Genomic DNA, 24,039 nt, shown 5'->3' on the forward strand with positions numbered 1-24,039 from the left:
ACCTCCACACCCAGCCACCAGGGCTTGACTCACTTCAAAGGCTGACAACTCCACACCCAGCCAGCAGGGCTTGACTCACTTCAAAGGGTGATAACTCCACCCCCCCAGCCACCAGGGTTGATTCACTTCAAAGAGTGATAACTTCAACCCAGCCACCAGGGCTTGACTCACTTCAAAGACTGGTACCTCAACACCCAGCCACCAGGGCTTGACCCACTTCAAAGGGTGACAATTCCACACCCCAGCCACCAGGGCTTGACTCACTTCAAAGGGTGATAACTCCAACCCAGCCAACAGGGATTGACTCACTTCAAAGGGTGATAACTCCACACCCCAGCCACCAGGGCTTGACTCACTTCAAAGGGTGATAACGCCACACCCCAGCCACCAGGGCTTGACTCACTTCAAAGGGTGATAACTTCACACCCCAGCCACCAGGGCTTGACTCACTTCAAAGGGTGACAATTCCACACACCAGCCTGCCCCCAGGGCTTGACTCACTTCAAACTCTACACACCAGCCACCAGGGCTTGACTCACTTCAACGGGTGATATCTCCACAACCAGCCCCTAGGGCTTGACTCACTTCAAAGGCTGACACCTCCACACCCAGCCACCAGGGCTTGACTCACTTCAAAGTGTGATAACTACACACCCAGCCACCGGGGCTTGATTCACTTCAAAGGGTGATAACTCCTCACCCCAGCCACCAGGGCTTGACTCACTTCAAACTCCACACACAAGCCATCAGGGCTTGACTCACTTCAAAGGGTGATAACTTCACACACCAGCCCCCAGGGCTTGACTCACTTCAAAGGGTGATAACTCCACACCCAGCCACCAGGGCTTGATTCACTTCAAAGGGTGATAACTCCACCCCCCAGCCACCAGGGCTTGACTCACTTCAAAGAGTGATAACTCCAACCAAGCCAACAGGGCTTGACTCACTTCAAAGGGTGATAACTCCACCCCCCAGCCACCAGGGCTTGGCTCACTTCAAAGGGTGATAACTCCACCCCCCAGCCACCGGGGCTTGACTCACTTAAAACTCCACACCCCAGCCACCAGGGCTTGACGCACTTCAAAGGGTGACAACTCCACACCCCAGCCACCAGGGCTTGACTCACTTCAAAGGGTGACAACTCCACCCCCAAGCCACCAGGCCTTGACTCACTTCAAAGGGTGACAAATCCACCCCCCAGCCACCAGGGCTTGACTCACTTCAAAGGGTGACAACTTCACTCCCCAGCCACCTGGGCTTGACTCACTTCAAAGGGTGACAATTCCACACACCAGCCCCCAGGGCTTGACTCACTTCAAACTACACACACCAGCCACCAGGGCTTGACTCACTTCAAAGGGTGATATCTCCACACCCAGTCCCTAGGGCTTGACTCAATTCAAAGGCTGATACCTCCACACCCAGCTACCAGGGCTTGACTGACTTCAAAAGGTGATAACTCCACACCCAGCCACCAGGGCTTGACTCACTTCAAAGGGTGATAACTCCACCCCCCAGCCACCAGGGCTTGACTCACTTCAAAGGGTGATAACTCGAACCCAGCCACCAGGGCTTGACTCACTTCAAAGGGTGATAACTCCACACCCCAGCCACCAGGGCTTGACTCACTTCAAACTCCACACACCAGCCATCAGGGCTTGACTCACTTCAAAGGGTGATAACTTCACACCCAGCCACCAGGGCTTGACTCACTTCAAAGGGTGATAACTCCACACCCCAGCAACAAGGGCTTGACTCACTTCAAACTCCACACACCAGCCACCAGGGCTTGACTCACTTCAAAGGGTGACAATTCCACACACCAGCACTGAGGGCTTGACTCACTTCAAAGGGTGACAAATCCACCCCCCAGCCACCAGGGCTTGACTCACTTCAAAGGGTGACAACTCCACCCCGCAGCCATCAGGGCTTGACTCACTTCAAACTCCACACACCAGCCAACAGGGCTCGACTCACTTTAAAGGGTGATAACTTCACACCCAGCCACCAGAGCTTGACTCACTTCAAAGGGTGATAACTCCACCCCCCAGCCACCAGGGCTTGACTCACTTCAAACTCCACACCAGCCACCAGGGCTTGACTCACTTCAAAGGGTGATAACTCCACACCCCAACCACCAGGGCTTGACTCAGTTCAAAGGGTGATATCTCCACACCCAGCCCCCAGGCCTTGACTCACTTCTAAGGCTGATACCTCCACACCCAGCCACCAGGGCTTGACTCACTTCAAAGGCTGACAACTCCACACCCAGCCACCAGGGCGTGACTCACTTCAAAGGGTGATAACTCCACACCCCAGTCACCAGGGCTTGACTCACTTCAAAGGGTGAAAAATCCACCCCCCAGCCACCAGGGCTTGACTCACTTCAAACTCCAAACACCAGCCACCAGGGCTTGACTCACTTCAAAGGGTGATAACTTCACACCCCAGCCACCAGGGCTTGACTCACTTCAAAGGGTGACAATTCCACACACCAGCCCCAGGGCTTGATTCACTTCAAAGAGTGATAACTCCAGCCCCCAGCCACCAGGGCTTGGCTCACTTCAAAGGGTGACAACTCCACACCCCAGCCACCAGGGCTTGACTCACTTAAAACTCCACACCGCAGCCACCAGGGCTTGACTCACTTCAAAGGGTGATAACTCCACACCCCAGCCACCAGGGCTTGACTCACTTCAAAGGGTGACAACTCCAACCCCCAGCCACCAGGGCTTGGCTCACTTCAAAGGGTGACAAATCCACCCCCCAGCCACCAGGGCTTGACTCACTTCAAACTCCACACACCTGCCATCAGGGCTTGACTCACTTCAAAGGGTGATAACTTCACACCCAGCCACCAGGGCTTGACTCACTTCAAAGGGTTTTAACTCCACACCCCAGCAACAAGGGCTTGACTCACGTCAAACTCCACACAACAGCCACCAGGGCTTGACTCACTTCAAACTCCACACACCAGTCACCAGGGCTTGACTCACTTCAAAGGGTGACAATTCCACACACCAGCCCCCAGTGCTTGACTCACTTCAAAGGGTGACAACTCCACCCCCCAGCCACCAGGGCTTGACTCACTTCAAACTCCACACACCAGCCACCAGGGCTTGACTCACTTCAAAGGGTGATAACTCCACACCCCAGCCACCAGGGTTTGACTCACTTCAAACTCCACACACCAGCCATCAGGGCTTGACTCACTTCAAAGGGTGATAACTCCAACCCAGCCACCAGGGCTTGACTCACTTCAAAGGGTGATAACTCCACACCCCAGCCACCAGGGCTTGACTCACTTCAAACTCCACACACCAGCCACCAGGGCTTGACTCACTTCAAACTCCACACACCAGCCACCAGGGCTCGACTCACTTCAAAGGGTGATAACTTCACACCCAGCCACCAGGGCTTGACTCACTTCAAAGGGTGATAACTCCACCCTCCAGCCACCAGGGCTTGACTCACTTCAAACTCCACACCAGCCACCAGGGCTTGACTCACTTCAAAGGTTGATAACTCCACACCCCAACCACCAGGGCTTGTCTCACTTCAAAGGGTGATGTCTCCACACTCAGTCCCCGGGCCTTGACTCACCTCTAAGGCTGATACCTCCACACCCAGCCACCAGGGCTTGACTCACTTCAAAGGCTGACAACTCCACACCCAGCCAGCAGGGCTTGACTCACTTCAAAGGGTGATAACTCCACCCCCCCAGCCACCAGGGCTTGATTCACTTCAAAGAGTGATAACTTCAACCCAGCCACCAGGGCTTGACTCACTTCAAAGACTGGTACCTCAACACCCAGCCACCAGGGCTTGACCCACTTCAAAGGGTGACAATTCCACACCCCAGCCACCAGGGCTTGACTCACTTCAAAGGGTGATAACTCCAACCCAGCCAACAGGGATTGACTCACTTCAAAGGGTGATAACTCCACACCCCAGCCACCAGGGCTTGACTCACTTCAAACTCCACACCCCAGCCACCAGGGCTTGACTCACTTCAAAGGGTGATAACGCCACACCCCAGCCACCAGGGCTTGACTCACTTCAAAGGGTGAAAACTCCACCCCCCAGTCACCAGGGCTTGGCTCACTTCAAAGGGTGACAAATCCACCCCCCAGCCACCAGGGCCTGACTCTCTTCAAAGGGTGATAACTTCACACCCCAGCCACCAGGGCTTGACTCACTTCAAAGGGTGACAATTCCACACACCAGCCAGCCCCCAGGGCTTGACTCACTTCAAACTCTACACACCAGCCACCAGGGCTTGACTCACTTCAACGGGTGATATCTCCACAACCAGCCCCTAGGGCTTGACTCACTTCAAAGGCTGACACCTCCACACCCAGCCACCAGGGCTTGACTCACTTCAAAGTGTGATAACTACACAACCAGCCACCGGGGCTTGATTCACTTCAAAGGGTGATAACTCCTCACCCCAGCCACCAGGGCTTGACTCACTTCAAACTCCACACACAAGCCATCAGGGCTTGACTCACTTCAAAGGGTGATAACTTCACACACCAGCCCCCAGGGTTTGACTCACTTCAAAGGGTGATAACTCCACACCCAGCCACCAGGGCTTGATTCACTTCAAAGGGTGAGAACTCCACCCCCCAGCCACCAGGGCTTGACTCACTTCAAAGAGTGATAACTCCAACCAAGCCAACAGGGCTTGACTCACTTCAAAGGGTGATAACTCCACCCCCCAGCCACCAGGGCTTGACTCACTTAAAACTCCACACCCCAGCCACCAGGGCTTGACGCACTTCAAAGGGTGACAACTCCACACCCCAGCCACCAGGGCTTGACTCACTTCAAAGGGTGACAACTCCACCCCCAAGCCACCAGGCCTTGGCTCACTTCAAAGGGTGACAAATCCACCCCCCAGCCACCAGGGCTTGACTCAGTTCAAAGGGTGACAACTTCACTCCCCAGCCACCTGGGCTTGACTCACTTCAAAGGGTGACAATTCCACACACCAGCCCCCAGGGCTTGACTCACTTCAAACTACACACACCAGCCACCAGGGCTTGACTCACTTCAAAGGGTGATATCTCCACACCCAGTCCCTAGGGCTTGACTCACTTCAAAGGCTGATACCTCCACACCCAGCTACCAGGGCTTGACTGACTTCAAAAGGTGATAACTCCACACCCAGCCACCAGGGCTTGACTCACTTCAAAGGGTGATAACTCCACCCCCCAGCCACCAGGGCTTGACTCACTTCAAAGGGTGATAACTCGAACCCAGCCACCAGGGCTTGACTCACTTCAAAGGGTGATAACTCCACACCCCAGCCACCAGGGCTTGACTCACTTCAAACTCCACACACCAGCCATCAGGGCTTGACTCACTTCAAAGGGTGATAACTTCACACCCAGCCACCAGGCCTTGACTCACTTCAAAGGGTGATAACTCCACACCCCAGCAACAAGGGCTTGACTCACTTCAAACTCCACACAACAGCCACCAGGGCTTGACTCACTTCAAACTCCACACACCAGTCACCAGAGCTTGACTCACTTCAAAGGGTGACAATTCCACACACCAGCCCCCAGTGCTTGACTCACTTCAAAGGGTGACAACTCCACCCCCCAGCCACTAGGGCTTGACTCACTTCAAACTCCACACACCAGCCACCAGGGCTTGACTCACTTCAAAGGGTGATAACTCCACACCCCAGCCACCAGGGCTTGACTCACTTCAGACTCCACAAACCAGCCATCAGGGCTTGACTCACTTCAAAGGGTGATAACTCCAACCCAGCCACCAGGGCTTGACTCACTTCAAAGGGTGATAACTCCACACCCCAGCCACCAGGGCTTGACTCACTTCAAACTCCACACACCAGCCATCCGGGCTTGACTCACTTCAAACTCCACACACCAGCCACCAGGGCTCGACTCACTTCAAAGTGTGATAACTACACACCCAGCCACCGGGGCTTGATTCACTTCAAAGGGTGATAACTCCTCACCCCAGCCACCAGGGCTTGACTCACTTCAAACTCCACACACAAGCCATCAGGGCTTGACTCACTTCAAAGGGTGATAACTTCACACACCAGCCCCCAGGGTTTGACTCACTTCAAAGGGTGATAACTCCACACCCAGCCACCAGGGCTTGATTCACTTCAAAGGGTGATAACTCCACCCCCCAGCCACCAGGGCTTGACTCACTTCAAAGAGTGATAACTCCAACCAAGCCAACAGGGCTTGACTCACTTCAAAGGGTGATAACTCCACCCCCCAGCCACCAGGGCTTGACTCACTTAAAACTCCACACCCCAGCCACCAGGGCTTGACGCACTTCAAAGGGTGACAACTCCACACCCCAGCCACCAGGGCTTGACTCACTTCAAAGGGTGACAACTCCACCCCCAAGCCACCAGGCCTTGGCTCACTTCAAAGGGTGACAAATCCACCCCCCAGCCACCAGGGCTTGACTCACTTCAAAGGGTGACAACTTCACTCCCCAGCCACCTGGGCTTGACTCACTTCAAAGGGTGACAATTCCACACACCAGCCCCCAGGGCTTGACTCACTTCAAACTACACACACCAGCCACCAGGGCTTGACTCACTTCAAAGGGTGATATCTCCACACCCAGTCCCTAGGGCTTGACTCACTTCAAAGGCTGATACCTCCACACCCAGCTACCAGGGCTTGACTGACTTCAAAAGGTGATAACTCCACACCCAGCCAAAAGGGCTTGACTCACTTCAAAGGGTGATAACTCCACCCCCCAGCCACCAGGGCTTGACTCACTTCAAAGGGTGATAACTCGAACCCAGCCACCAGGGCTTGACTCACTTCAAAGGGTGATAACTCCACACCCCAGCCACCAGGGCTTGACTCACTTCAAACTCCACACACCAGCCATCAGGGCTTGACTCACTTCAAAGGGTGATAACTTCACACCCAGCCACCAGGCCTTGACTCACTTCAAAGGGTGATAACTCCACACCCCAGCAACAAGGGCTTGACTCACTTCAAACTCCACACAACAGCCACCAGGGCTTGACTCACTTCAAACTCCACACACCAGTCACCAGAGCTTGACTCACTTCAAAGGGTGACAATTCCACACACCAGCCCCCAGTGCTTGACTCACTTCAAAGGGTGACAACTCCACCCCCCAGCCACTAGGGCTTGACTCACTTCAAACTCCACACACCAGCCACCAGGGCTTGACTCACTTCAAAGGGTGATAACTCCACACCCCAGCCACCAGGGCTTGACTCACTTCAGACTCCACAAACCAGCCATCAGGGCTTGACTCACTTCAAAGGGTGATAACTCCAACCCAGCCACCAGGGCTTGACTCACTTCAAAGGGTGATAACTCCACACCCCAGCCACCAGGGCTTGACTCACTTCAAACTCCACACACCAGCCATCCGGGCTTGACTCACTTCAAACTCCACACACCAGCCACCAGGGCTCGACTCACTTCAATGGGTGATAACTTCACACCTAGCCATCAGGGCTTCACTCACTTCAAAGGGTGGTAACTCCACCCCCCAGCCACCAGGGCTTGACTCACTTCAAACTCCACACCAGCCACCAGGGCTTGACTCACTTCAAAGGTTGATAACTCCACACCCCAACCACCAGGGCTTGACTCACTTCAAAGGGTGATGTCTCCACACTCAGCCCCCAGGCCTTGACTCACTTCTAAGGCTGATACCTCCACACCCAGCCACCAGGGCTTGACTCACTTCAAAGGCTGACAACTCCACACCCAGCCAGCAGGGCTTGACTCACTTCAAAGGGTGATAACTCCACCTCCCAGCCACCAGGGCTTGATTCACTTCAAAGAGTGATAACTTCAACCCAGCCACCAGGGCTTGACTCACTTCAAACGGTGATAACTCCACACCCCAGCCACCAGGACTTGACTCACTTCAAACTCCATACCCCAGCCACCAGGGCTTGACTCACTTCAAAGGGTGATAACTCCACACCCCAGCCCCCAGGCCTTGACTCACTTCTAAGGATGATACCTCCACACCCTGCCACCAGGGCTTGACTCACTTCAAAGGCTGACAACTCCACACCCAGCCAGGAAGGCTTGACTCACTTCAAAGGGTGATAACTCCACCTCCCAGCCACCAGGGCTTGATTCACTTCAAAGAGTGATAACTTCAACCCAGCCACCAGGGCTTGACTCACTTCAAACGGTGATAACTCCACACCACAGCCACCAGGACTTGACTCACTTCAAACGCCATACCCCAGCCACCAGGGCTTGACTCACTTCAAAGGGTGATAACTCCACACCCCAGCCACCAGGGCTTGACTCACTTCAAAGGGTGACAACTCCACCCCCCAGCCACCAGGGCTTGACTCACTTCAAACTCCAAACACCAGCCACCAGGGCTTGACTCACTTCAAAGGGTGATAACTTCACACACCAGCCACCAGGGCTTGACTCACTTCAAAGGGTGACAATTCCACACACCAGCCCCCAGGGCTTGACTCACTTCAAAGGGTGATAACTCCACACCCAGCCACCAGGGCTTGACTCACTTGAAGAGTGATAACTCCAACCCAGCCAACAGGGCTTGACTCACTTCAAAGGGTGATAACTCCACCCCCAGCCACCAGGGTTTGACTCACTTCAAAGGGTGATAACTCCAACCCAGCCACCAGGGCTTGACTCACTTCAAAGGGTGATAACTCCACACCCCAGCCACCAGGGCTTGACTCACTTCAAACTCCACACACCAGCCATCAGGGCTTGACTCACTTCAAAGGGTGATAACTTCACACCCAGCCACCAGGGCTCGACTCACTTCAAAGGGTGATAACTCCACACCCCAGCAACAAGGACTTGACTCACTTCAAACTCCACACACCAGTCACCAGGGCTTGGCTCACTTCAAAGGGTGATAACTCCACCCCCCAGCCACCAGGGCTTGACTCACTTAAAACTCCACACCCCAGCCACCAGGGCTTGACTCACTTCAAAGGGTGATAACTCCACACCCCAGCCACCAGGGCTTGACTCACTTCAAAGGGTGACAACTCTACCCCCAAGCCACCAGGTTTTGGCTCACTTCAAAGGGTGACAAATCCACCCCCCAGGCCACCAGGGCATGACTCACTTAAAAGGGTGATAACTTCACACCCCAGCCACCAGGGCTTAACTCACTTCAAAGGGTGACAATTTCACACACCAGCCCCCAGGGCTTGACTCACTTCAAACTACACACACCAGCCACCAGGGCTTGACTCACTTCAAAGGGTGATATCTCCACACCCAGCCCCTAGGGCTTGACTCACTTCAAAGGCTGATACCTCCACACCCAGCTACCAGGGCTTGACTCACTTCAAAAGGTGATAACTCCACCCCAGCCACCAGGGCTTGACTCATTTCAAAGGGTGATAACTCCACCCCCCAGCCACCAAGGCTTGACTCACTTCAAAGGGTGATAACTCCAACCCAGCCACCAGGGCTTGACTCACTTCAAAGGGTGATAACTCCACACCCCAGCCACCAGGGCTTGACTCACTTCAAACTCCACACACCAGCCATCAGGGCTTGACTCACTTCAAAGGGTGATAACTTCACACCCAGCCACCAGGGCTTGACTCACTTCAAAGGGTGATAACTCCACACCCCAGCAACAAGGGCTTGACTCACTTCAAACTCCACACAACAGCTACCAGGGCTTGACTCACTTCAAACTCCACACACCAGTCACCAGGGCTTGACTCACATCAAAGGGTGACAATTCCACACACCAGCCCCCAGTGCTTGACTCACTTCAAAGGGTGACAACTCCACCCCCCAGCCACCAGGGCTTGACTCACTTCAAACTCCACACACCAGCCACCAGGGCTTGACTCACTTCAAAGGGTGATAACTCCACACCCCAGCCACCAGGGCTTGACTCACTTCAAACTCCACACACCAGCCATCAGGGCTTGACTCATTTCAAAGGGTGATAACTTCACACCCAGCCGCCAGGGCTTGACTCACTTTGAAAGGGTGGTAACTCCACACCCCAGCCACCAGGGCTTGACTCACTTCAAAGGGTGACAATTCCACACACCAGCCCCCAGGGCTTGACTCACTTCAAACTACACACACCAGCCACCAGGGCTTGACTCACTTCAAAGGGTGATATCTCCACACCCAGCCCCTAGGGCTTGACTCACTTCAAAGGCTGATACCTCCACACCCAGCCACCAGGGCTTGACTCACTTCAAAAGGTGATAACTCCACACCCAGCCACCAGGGCTTGACTCACTTCAAAGGGTGATAACTCCACCCCCCAGCCACCAGGGCTTGACTCACTTCAAAGGGTGATAACTCCACCCCCTAGCCACCAGGGTTTGACTCACTTCAAAGGGTGATAACTCCACACCCCAGCCACCAGGGCTTGACTCACTTCAAACTCCACACACCAGCCATCAGGGCTTGACTCACTTCAAAGGGTGATAACTTCACACCCAGCCACCAGGGCTTGACTCACTTCAAAGGGTGATAACTCCACTCCCAGCAACAAGGGCTTGACTCACTTCAAACTCCACACAACAGACACGAGGGCTTGACTCACTTCAAACTCCACACACCAGTCACCAGGGCTTGACTCACTTCAAAGGGTGACAATTCCACACACCAGCCCCCAGTGCTTGACTCACTTCAAAGGGTGACAACTCCACCCCCCAGCCACCAGGGCCTGACTCACTTCAAACTCCACACACCAGCCACCAGGGCTTGACTCACTTCAATGGGTGATAACTCCACACCCCAGCCACCAGGGCTTGACTAACTTCAAACTCCACACACCAGCCATCAGGGCTTGACTCACTTCAAAGGGTGATAACTTCACACCCAGCCACCAGGGCTTGACTCACTTGAAAGGGTGGTAACTCCACACCCCAACAACAAGGGCTTGACTCACTTCAAACTCTACACACCAGCCACCAGGGCTTGACTCACTTCAAACTCCACACACCAGTCACCAGGGCCTGACTCACTTCAAAGGGTGACAATTCCACCCCTCCACCACCAGGGCTTGACTCGCTTCAAACTACACACACCAGCCACCAGGGCTTGACTCACTTCAAAGGGTGATATCTCCACACCCAGCCCCTAGGGCTTGACTCACTTCAAACTCCACACAACAGCCACTAGGGCTTGACTCACTTCAAACTCCACACACCAGTCACCAGGGCTTGGCTCACTTCAAAGGGTGATAACTCCACCCCCCAGCCACCAGGGCTTGACTCACTTCAAACTCCACACACCAGCCATCAGGGCTTGACTCATTTCAAAGGGTGATAACTTCACACCCAGCCGCCAGGGCTTGACTCACTTTGAAAGGGTGGTAACTCCACACCCCAGCCACCAGGGCTTGACTCACTTCAAAGGGTGACAATTCCACACACCAGCCCCCAGGGCTTGACTCACTTCAAACTACACACACTAGCCACCAGGGCTTGACTCACTTCAAAGGGTGATATCTCCACACCCAGCCCCTAGGGCTTGACTCACTTCAAAGGCTGATACCTCCACACCCAGCCACCAGGGCTTGACTCACTTGAAAAGGTGATAACTCCACACCCAGCCACCAGGGCTTGACTCACTTCAAAGGGTGATAACTCCACCCCCCAGCCACCAGGGCTTGACTCACTTCAAAGGGTGATAACTCCACCCCCTAGCCACCAGGGTTTGACTCACTTCAAAGGGTGATAACTCCACACCCCAGCCACCAGGGCTTGACTCACTTCAAACTCCACACACCAGCCATCAGGGCTTGACTCACTTCAAAGGGTGATAACTTCACACCCAGCCACCAGGGCTTGACTCACTTCAAAGGGTGATAACTCCACTCCCAGCAACAAGGGCTTGACTCACTTCAAACTCCACACAACAGACACGAGGGCTTGACTCACTTCAAACTCCACACACCAGTCACCAGGGCTTGACTCACTTCAAAGGGTGACAATTCCACACACCAGCCCCCAGTGCTTGACTCACTTCAAAGGGTGACAACTCCACCCCCCAGCCACCAGGGCCTGACTCACTTCAAACTCCACACACCAGCCACCAGGGCTTGACTCACTTCAATGGGTGATAACTCCACACCCCAGCCACCAGGGCTTGACTAACTTCAAACTCCACACACCAGCCATCAGGGCTTGACTCACTTCAAAGGGTGATAACTTCACACCCAGCCACCAGGGCTTGACTCACTTGAAAGGGTGGTAACTCCACACCCCAACAACAAGGGCTTGACTCACTTCAAACTCTACACACCAGCCACCAGGGCTTGACTCACTTCAAACTCCACACACCAGTCACCAGGGCCTGACTCACTTCAAAGGGTGACAATTCCACCCCTCCACCACCAGGGCTTGACTCGCTTCAAACTACACACACCAGCCACCAGGGCTTGACTCACTTCAAAGGGTGATATCTCCACACCCAGCCCCTAGGGCTTGACTCACTTCAAACTCCACACAACAGCCACCAGGGCTTGACTCACTTCAAACTCCACACACCAGTCACCAGGGCTTGGCTCACTTCAAAGGGTGATAACTCCACCCCCCAGCCACCAGGGCTTGACTCACTTAAAACTCCACACCCCAGCCACCAGGGCTTGACTCACTTCAAAGGGTGATAACTCCACACCCCAGCCACCAGGGCTTGACTCACTTCAAAGGGTGACAACTCCACCCCCCAGCCACCAGGGCTTGGCTCACTTCAAAGGGTGACAAATCCACCCCCCAGCCACCAGGGCTTGACTCACTTAAAAGGGTGATAACTTCACACCCCAGCCACCAGGGCTTAACTCACTTCAAAGGGTGACAATTTCACACACCAGCCCCCAGGGCTTGACTCACTTCAAACTACAAACACCAGCCACCAGGGCTTGACTCACTTCAAAGGGTGATATCTCCACACCCAGCCCCTAGGGCTTGACTCACTTCAAAGGCTGATACCTCCACACCCAGCTACCAGGGCTTGACTCACTTCAAAAGGTGATAACTCCACACCCAGCCACCAGGGCTTGACTCACTTCAAAGGGTGATAACTGCACCCCTCCACCACCAGGGCTTGACTCACTTCAAACTCCACACACCAGTCACCAGGGCCTGACTCACTTCAAAGGGTGACAATTCCACCCCTCCACCACCAGGGCTTGACTCGCTTCAAACTACACACACCAGCCACCAGGGCTTGACTCACTTCAAAGGGTGATATCTCCACACCCAGCCCCTAGGGCTTGACTCACTTCAAACTCCACACAACAGCCACCAGGGCTTGACTCACTTCAAACTCCACACACCAGTCACCAGGGCTTGGCTCACTTCAAAGGGTGATAACTCCACCCCCCAGCCACCAGGGCTTGACTCACTTCAAACTCCACACACCAGCCATCAGGGCTTGACTCATTTCAAAGGGTGATAACTTCACACCCAGCCGCCAGGGCTTGACTCACTTTGAAAGGGTGGTAACTCCACACCCCAGCCACCAGGGCTTGACTCTTCAAAGGGTGACAATTCCACACACCAGCCCCCAGGGCTTGACTCACTTCAAACTACACACACCAGCCACCAGGGCTTGACTCACTTCAAAGGGTGATATCTCCACACCCAGCCCCTAGGGCTTGACTCACTTCAAAGGCTGATACCTCCACACCCAGCCACCAGGGCTTGACTCACTTGAAAAGGTGATAACTCCACACCCAGCCACCAGGGCTTGACTCACTTCAAAGGGTGATAACTCCACCCCCCAGCCACCAGGGCTTGACTCACTTCAAAGGGTGATAACTCCACCCCCTAGCCACCAGGGTTTGACTCACTTCAAAGGGTGATAACTCCACACCCCAGCCACCAGGGCTTGACTCACTTCAAACTCCACACACCAGCCATCAGGGCTTGACTCACTTCAAAGGGTGATAACTTCACACCCAGCCACCAGGGCTTGACTCACTTCAAAGGGTGATAACTCCACTCCCAGCAACAAGGGCTTGACTCACTTCAAACTCCACACAACAGACACGAGGGCTTGACTCACTTCAAACTCCACACACCAGTCACCAGGGCTTGACTCACTTCAAAGGGTGACAATTCCACACACCAGCCCCCAGTGCTTGACTCACTTCAAAGGGTGACAACTCCACCCCCCAGCCACCAGGGCCTGACTCACTTCAAACTCCACACACCAGCCACCAGGGCTTGACTCACTTCAATGGGTGATAACTCCACACCCCAGCCACCAGGGCTTGACTAACTTCAAACTCCACACACCAGCCATCAGGGCTTGACTCACTTCAAAGGGTGATAACTTCACACCCAGCCACAGGGCTTGACTCACTTGAAAGGGTGGTAACTCCACACCCCAACAACAAGGGCTTGACTCACTTCAAACTCTACACACCAGCCACCAGGGCTTGACTCACTTCAAACACCACACACCAGTCACCAGGGCCTGACTCACTTCAAAGGGTGACAATTCCACCCCTCCACCACCAGGGCTTGACTCGCTTCAAACTACACACACCAGCCACCAGGGCTTGACTCACTTCAAAGGGTGATATCTCCACACCCAGCCCCTAGGGCTTGACTCACTTCAAACTCCACACAACAGCCACCAGGGCTTGACTCACTTCAAACTCCACACACCAGTCACCAGGGCTTGGCTCACTTCAAAGGGTGATAACTCCACCCCCCAGCCACCAGGGCTTGACTCACTTAAAACTCCACACCCCAGCCACCAGGGCTTGACTCACTTCAAAGGGTGATAACTCCACACCCCAGCCACCAGGGCTTGACTCACTTCAAAGGGTGACAACTCCACCCCCCAGCCACCAGGGCTTGGCTCACTTCAAAGGGTGACAAATCCACCCCCCAGCCACCAGGGCTTGACTCACTTAAAAGGGTGATAACTTCACACCCCAGCCACCAGGGCTTAACTCACTTCAAAGGGTGACAATTTCACACACCAGCCCCCAGGGCTTGACTCACTTCAAACTACAAACACCAGCCACCAGGGCTTGACTCACTTCAAAGGGTGATATCTCCACACCCAGCCCCTAGGGCTTGACTCACTTCAAAGGCTGATACCTCCACACCCAGCTACCAGGGCTTGACTCACTTCAAAAGGTGATAACTCCACACCCAGCCACCAGGGCTTGACTCACTTCAAAGGGTGATAACTGCACCCCCCAGCCACCAGGGCTTGACTCACTTCAAAGGGTGATAACTCCAACCCAGCCACCAGGGCTTGACTCACTTCAAAGGGTGATAACTCCACACCCCAGCCACCAGGGCTTGACTCACTTCAAACTCCACACACCAGCCATCAGGGCTTGACTCACTTCAAAGGGTGATAACTCCAACCCAGCCACCAGGGCTTGACTCACTTCAAAGGGTGATAACTCCACACCCCAGCCACCAGGGCTTGACTCACTTCAAACTCCACACACCAGCCATCCGGGCTTGACTCACTTCAAACTCCACACACCAGCCACCAGGGCTCGACTCACTTCAAAGTGTGATAACTACACACCCAGCCACCGGGGCTTGATTCACTTCAAAGGGTGATAACTCCTCACCCCAGCCACCAGGGCTTGACTCACTTCAAACTCCACACACAAGCCATCAGGGCTTGACTCACTTCAAAGGGTGATAACTTCACACACCAGCCCCCAGGGTTTGACTCACTTCAAAGGGTGATAACTCCACACCCAGCCACCAGGGCTTGATTCACTTCAAAGGGTGATAACTCCACCCCCCAGCCACCAGGGCTTGACTCACTTCAAAGAGTGATAACTCCAACCAAGCCAACAGGGTTTGACTCACTTCAAAGGGTGATAACTCCACCCCCCAGCCACCAGGGCTTGACTCACTTAAAACTCCACACCCCAGCCACCAGGGCTTGACGCACTTCAAAGGGTGACAACTCCACTCCCCAGCCACCAGGGCTTGACTCACTTCAAAGGGTGACAACTCCACCCCCAAGCCACCAGGCCTTGGCTCACTTCAAAGGGTGACAAATCCACCCCCCAGCCACCAGGGCTTGACTCACTTCAAAGGGTGACAACTTCACTCCCCATCCACCTGGGCTTGACTCACTTCAAAGGGTGACAATTCCACACACCAGCCCCCAGGGCTTGACTCACTTCAAACTACACACACCAGCCACCAGGGCTTGACTCACTTCAAAGGGTGATATCTCCACACCCAGTCCCTAGGGCTTGACTCACTTCAAAGGCTGATACCTCCACACCCAGCTACCAGGGCTTGACTGACTTCAAAAGGTGATAACTCCACACCCAGCCACCAGGGCTTGACTCAGTTCAAAGGGTGATAACTCCACCCCCCAGCCACCAGGGCTTGACTCACTTCAAAGGGTGATAACTCGAACCCAGCCACCAGGGCTTGACTCACTTCAAAGGGTGATAACTCCACACCCCAGCCACCAGGGCTTGACTCACTTCAAACTCCACACACCAGCCATCAGGGCTTGACTCACTTCAAAGGGTTATAACTTCACACCCAGCCACCAGGCCTTGACTCACTTCAAAGGGTGATAACTCCACACCCCAGCAACAAGGGCTTGACTCACTTCAAACTCCACACAACAGCCACCAGGGCTTTACTCACTTCAAACTCCACACACCAGTCACCAGAGCTTGACTCACTTCAAAGGGTGACAATTCCACACACCAGCCCCCAGTGCTTGACTCACTTCAAAGGGTGACAACTCCACCCCCCAGCCACTAGGGCTTCACTCACTTCAAACTCCACACACCAGCCACCAGGGCTTGACTCACTTCAAAGGGTGATAACTCCACACCCCAGCCACCAGGGCTTGACTCACTTCAGACTCCACAAACCAGCCATCAGGGCTTGACTCACTTCAAAGGGTGATAACTCCAACCCAGCCACCAGGGCTTGACTCACTTCAAAGGGTGATAACTCCACACCCCAGCCACCAGGGCTTGACTCACTTCAAACTCCACACACCAGCCATCCGGGCTTGACTCACTTCAAACTCCACACACCAGCCACCAGGGCTCGACTCACTTCAATGGGTGATAACTTCACACCTAGCCATCAGGGCTTCACTCACTTCAAAGGGTGGTAACTCCACCCCCCAGCCACCAGGGCTTGACTCACTTCAAACTCCACACCAGCCACCAGGGCTTGACTCACTTCAAAGGTTGATAACTCCACACCCCAACCACCAGGGCTTGACTCACTTCAAAGGGTGATGTCTCCACACTCAGCCCCCAGGCCTTGACTCACTTCTAAGGCTGATACCTCCACACCCAGCCACCAGGGCTTGACTCACTTCAAAGGCTGACAACTCCACACCCAGCCAGCAGGGCTTGACTCACTTCAAAGGGTGATAACTCCACCTCCCAGCCACCAGGGCTTGATTCACTTCAAAGAGTGATAACTTCAACCCAGCCACCAGGGCTTGACTCACTTCAAACGGTGATAACTCCACACCCCAGCCACCAGGACTTGACTCACTTCAAACTCCATACCCCAGCCACCAGGGCTTGACTCACTTCAAAGGGTGATAACTCCACACCCCAGCCCCCAGGCCTTGACTCACTTCTAAGGATGATACCTCCACACCCAGCCACCAGGGCTTGACTCACTTCAAAGGCTGACAACTCCACACCCAGCCAGGAAGGCTTGACTCACTTCAAAGGGTGATAACTCCACCTCCCAGCCACCAGGGCTTGATTCACTTCAAAGAGTGATAACTTCAACCCAGCCACCAGGGCTTGACTCACTTCAAACGGTGATAACTCCACACCCCAGCCACCAGGACTTGACTCACTTCAAACTCCATACCCCAGCCACCAGGGCTTGACTCACTTCAAAGGGTGATAACTCCACACCCCAGCCACCAGGGCTTGACTCACTTCAAAGGGTGACAACTCCACCCCCCAGCCACCAGGGCTTGACTCACTTCAAACTCCAAACACCAGCCACCAGGGCTTGACTCACTTCAAAGGGTGATAACTTCACACACCAGCCACCAGGGCTTGACTCACTTCAAAGGGTGACAATTCCACACACCAGCCCCCAGGGCTTGACTCACTTCAAAGGGTGATAACTCCACACCCAGCCACCAGGGCTTGACTCACTTGAAGAGTGATAACTCCAACCCAGCCAACAGGGCTTGACTCACTTCAAAGGGTGATAACTCCACCCCCCAGCCACCAGGGTTTGACTCACTTCAAAGGGTGATAACTCCAACCCAGCCACCAGGGCTTGACTCACTTCAAAGGGTGATAACTCCACACCCCAGCCACCAGGGCTTGACTCACTTCAAACTCCACACACCAGCCATCAGGGCTTGACTCACTTCAAAGGGTGATAACTTCACACCCAGCCACCAGGGCTCGACTCACTTCAAAGGGTGATAACTCCACACCCCAGCAACAAGGGCTTGACTCACTTCAAACTCCACACACCAGTCACCAGGGCTTGGCTCACTTCAAAGGGTGATAACTCCACCCCCCAGCCACCAGGGCTTGACTCACTTAAAACTCCACACCCCAGCCACCAGGGCTTGACTCACTTCAAAGGGTGATAACTCCACACCCCAGCCACCAGGGCTTGACTCACTTCAAAGGGTGACAACTCCACCCCCCAGCCACCAGGGCTTGGCTCACTTCAAAGGGTGACAAATCCACCCCCCAGGCCACCAGGGCATGACTCACTTAAAAGGGTGATAACTTCACACCCCAGCCACCAGGGCTTAACTCACTTCAAAGGGTGACAATTTCACACACCAGCCCCCAGGGCTTGACTCACTTCAAACTACACACACCAGCCACCAGGGCTTGACTCACTTCAAAGGGTGATATCTCCACACCCAGCCCCTAGGGCTTGACTCACTTCAAAGGCTGATACCTCCACACCCAGCTACCAGGGCTTGACTCACTTCAAAAGGTGATAACTCCACCCCAGCCACCAGGGCTTGACTCATTTCAAAGGGTGATAACTCCACCCCCCAGCCACCAAGGCTTGACTCACTTCAAAGGGTGATAACTCCAACCCAGCCACCAGGGCTTGACTCACTTCAAAGGGTGATAACTCCACACCCCAGCCACCAGGGCTTGACTCACTTCAAACTCCACACACCAGCCATCAGGGCTTGACTCACTTCAAAGGGTGATAACTTCACACCCAGCCACCAGGGCTTGACTCACTTCAAAGGGTGATAACTCCACACCCCAGCAACAAGGGCTTGACTCACTTCAAACTCCACACAACAGCTACCAGGGCTTGACTCACTTCAAACTCCACACACCAGTCACCAGGGCTTGACTCACATCAAAGGGTGACAATTCCACACACCAGCCCCCAGTGCTTGACTCACTTCAAAGGGTGACAACTCCACCCCCCAGCCACCAGGGCTTGACTCACTTCAAACTCCACACACCAGCCACCAGGGCTTGACTCACTTCAAAGGGTGATAACTCCACACCCCAGCCACCAGGGCTTGACTCACTTCAAACTCCACACACCAGCCATCAGGGCTTGACTCATTTCAAAGGGTGATAACTTCACACCCAGCCGCCAGGGCTTGACTCACTTTGAAAGGGTGGTAACTCCACACCCCAGCCACCAGGGCTTGACTCACTTCAAAGGGTGACAATTCCACACACCAGCCCCCAGGGCTTGACTCACTTCAAACTACACACACCAGCCACCAGGGCTTGACTCACTTCAAAGGGTGATATCTCCACACCCAGCCCCTAGGGCTTGACTCACTTCAAAGGCTGATACCTCCACACCCAGCCACCAGGGCTTGACTCACTTCAAAAGGTGATAACTCCACACCCAGCCACCAGGGCTTGACTCACTTCAAAGGGTGATAACTCCACCCCCCAGCCACCAGGGCTTGACTCACTTCAAAGTGTGATAACTCCACCCCCCAGCCACCAGGGTTTGACTCACTTCAAAGGGTGATAACTCCACCCCCTAGCCACCAGGGTTTGACTCACTTCAAAGGGTGATAACTCCACACCCCAGCCACCAGGGCTTGACTCACTTCAAACTCCACACACCAGCCATCAGGGCTTGACTCACTTCAAAGGGTGATAACTTCACACCCAGCCACCAGGGCTTGACTCACTTCAAAGGGTGATAACTCCACTCCCAGCAACAAGGGCTTGACTCACTTCAAACTCCACACAACAGACACGAGGGCGTGACTCACTTCAAACTCCACACATCAGTCACCAGGGCTTGACTCACTTCAAAGGGTGACAATTCCACACACTAGCCCCCAGTGCTTGACTCACTTCAAAGGGTGACAACTCCACCCCCCAGCCACCAGGGCCTGACTCACTTCAAACTCCACACACCAGCCACCAGGGCTTGACTCACTTCAATGGGTGATAACTCCACACCCCAGCCACCAGGGCTTGACTAACTTCAAACTCCACACACCAGCCAACAGGGCTTGACTCACTTCAAAGGGTGATAACTTCACACCCAGCCACCAGGGCTTGACTCACTTGAAAGGGTGGTAACTCCACACCCCAACAACAAGGGCTTGACTCACTTCAAACTCTACACACCAGCCACCAGGGCTTGACTCACTTCAAACTCCACACACCAGTCACCAGGGCCTGACTCACTTCAAAGGGTGACAATTCCACCCCTCCACCACCAGGGCTTGACTCGCTTCAAACTACACACACCAGCCACCAGGGCTTGACTCACTTCAAAGGGTGATATCTCCACACCCAGCCCCTAGGGCTTGACTCACTTCAAACTCCACACAACAGCCACCAGGGCTTGACTCACTTCAAACTCCACACACCAGTCACCAGGGCTTGGCTCACTTCAAAGGGTGATACCTCCACCCCCCAGCCACCAGGGCTTGACTCACTTCAAACTCCACACACCAGCCATCAGGGCTTGACTCATTTCAAAGGGTGATAACTTCACACCCAGCCGCCAGGGCTTGACTCACTTTGAAAGGGTGGTAACTCCACACCCCAGCCACCAGGGCTTGACTCACTTCAAAGGGTGACAATTCCACACACCAGCCCCCAGGGCTTGACTCACTTCAAACTACACACACCAGCCACCAGGGCTTGACTCACTTCAAAGGGTGATATCTCCACACCCAGCCCCTAGGGCTTGACTCACTTCAAAGGCTGATACCTCCACACCCAGCCACCAGGGCTTGACTCACTTGAAAAGGTGATAACTCCACACCCAGCCACCAGGGCTTGACTCACTTCAAAGGGTGATAACTCCACCCCCCAGCCACCAGGGCTTGACTCACTTCAAAGGGTGATAACTCCACCCCCTAGCCACCAGGGTTTGACTCACTTCAAAGGGTGATAACTCCACACCCCAGCCACCAGGGCTTGACTCACTTCAAACTCCACACACCAGCCATCAGGGCTTGACTCACTTCAAAGGGTGATAACTTCACACCCAGCCACCAGGGCTTGACTCACTTCAAAGGGTGATAACTCCACTCCCAGCAACAAGGGCTTGACTCACTTCAAACTCCACACAACAGACACGAGGGCTTGACTCACTTCAAACTCCACACACCAGTCACCAGGGCTTGACTCACTTCAAAGGGTGACAATTCCACACACCAGCCCCCAGTGCTTGACTCACTTCAAAGGGTGACAACTCCACCCCCCAGCCACCAGGGCCTGACTCACTTCAAACTCCACACACCAGCCACCAGGGCTTGACTCACTTCAATGGGTGATAACTCCACACCCCAGCCACCAGGGCTTGACTAACTTCAAACTCCACACACCAGCCATCAGGGCTTGACTCACTTCAAAGGGTGATAACTTCACACCCAGCCACCAGGGCTTGACTCACTTGAAAGGGTGGTAACTCCACACCCCAACAACAAGGGCTTGACTCACTTCAAACTCTACACACCAGCCACCAGGGCTTGACTCACTTCAAACTCCACACACCAGTCACCAGGGCCTGACTCACTTCAAAGGGTGACAATTCCACCCCTCCACCACCAGGGCTTGACTCGCTTCAAACTACACACACCAGCCACCAGGGCTTGACTCACTTCAAAGGGTGATATCTCCACACCCAGCCCCTAGGGCTTGACTCACTTCAAACTCCACACAACAGCCACCAGGGCTTGACTCACTTCAAACTCCACACACCAGTCACCAGGGCTTGGCTCACTTCAAAGGGTGATAACTCCACCCCCCAGCCACCAGGGCTTGACTCACTTAAAACTCCACACCCCAGCCACCAGGGCTTGACTCACTTCAAAGGGTGATAACTCTACACCCCAGCCACCAGGGCTTGACTCACTTCAAAGGGTGACAACTCCACCCCCCAGCCACCAGGGCTTGGCTCACTTCAAAGGGTGACAAATCCACCCCCCAGCCACCAGGGCTTGACTCACTTAAAAGGGTGATAACTTCACACCCCAGCCACCAGGGCTTAACTCACTTCAAAGGGTGACAATTTCACACACCACCCCCCAGGGCTTGACTCACTTCAAACTACAAACACCAGCCACCAGGGCTTGACTCACTTCAAAGGGTGATATCTCCACACCCAGCCCCTAGGGCTTGACTCACTTCAAAGGCTGATACCTCCACACCCAGCTACCAGGGCTTGACTCACTTCAAAAGGTGATAACTCCACACCCAGCCACCAGGGCTTGACTCACTTCAAAGGGTGATAACTGCACCCCCCAGCCACCAGGTCTTGACTCACTTCAAAGGGTGATAACTCCAACCCAGCCACCAGGGCTTGACTCACTTCAAAGGGTGATAACTCCACACCCCAGCCACCAGGGCTTGACTCACTTCAAACTCCACACACCAGCCATCAGGGCTTGACTCACTTCAAAGGGTGATAACTTCACACCCAGCCACCAGGGCTTGACTCACTTCAAAGGGTGATAACTCCACACCCCAGCAACAAGGGCTTGACTCACTTCAAACTCCACACAACAGCTACCAGGGCTTGACTCACTTCAAACTCCACACACCAGTCACCAGGGCTTGACTCACTTCAAAGGGTGACAATTCCACACACCAGCCCCCAGTGCTTGACTCACTTCAAAGGTTGACAACTCCACCCCCCAGCCACCAGGGCTTGACTCACTTCAAACTCCACACACCAGCCACCAGGGCTTGACTCACTTCAAAGGGTGATAACTCCACACCCCAGCCACCAGGGCTTGACTCACTTCAAACTCCACACACCAGCCATCAGGGCTTGACTCATTTCAAAGGGTGATAACTTCACACCCAGCCGCCAGGGCTTGACTCACTTTGAAAGGGTGGTAACTCCACACCCCAGCCACCAGGGCTTGACTCACTTCAAAGGGTGACAATTCCACACACCAGCCCCCAGGGCTTGACTCACTTCAAACTACACACACCAGCCACCAGGGCTTGACTCACTTCAAAGGGTGATATCTCCACACCCAGCCCCTAGGGCTTGACTCACTTCAAAGGCTGATACCTCCACACCCAGCCACCAGGGCTTGACTCACTTCAAAAGGTGATAACTCCACACCCAGCCACCAGGGCTTGACTCACTTCAAAGGGTGATAACTCCACCCCCCAGCCACCAGGGCTTGACTCACTTCAAAGGGTGATAACTCCACCCCCTAGCCACCAGGGTTTGACTCACTTCAAAGGGTGATAACTCCACACCCCAGCCACCAGGGCTTGACTCACTTCAAACTCCACACACCAGCCATCAGGACTTGACTCACTTCAAAGGGTGATAACTTCAAACCCAGCCACCAGGGCTTGACTCACTTCAAAGGGTGATAACTCCACTCCCAGCAACAAGGGCTTGACTCACTTCAAACTCCACACAACAGACACGAGGGCTTGACTCACTTCAAACTCCACACACCAGTCACCAGGGGTTGACTCACTTCAAAGGGTGACAATTCCACACACCAGCCCCCAGTGCTTGACTCACTTCAAAGGGTGACAACTCCACCCCCCAGCCACAAGGGCCTGACTCACTTCAAACTCCACACACCAGCC

This window comes from Pleurodeles waltl, chromosome 3_1 (genome assembly GCF_031143425.1).
Source record: "Pleurodeles waltl isolate 20211129_DDA chromosome 3_1, aPleWal1.hap1.20221129, whole genome shotgun sequence".
Classification (NCBI taxonomy): domain Eukaryota; kingdom Metazoa; phylum Chordata; class Amphibia; order Caudata; family Salamandridae; genus Pleurodeles; species Pleurodeles waltl.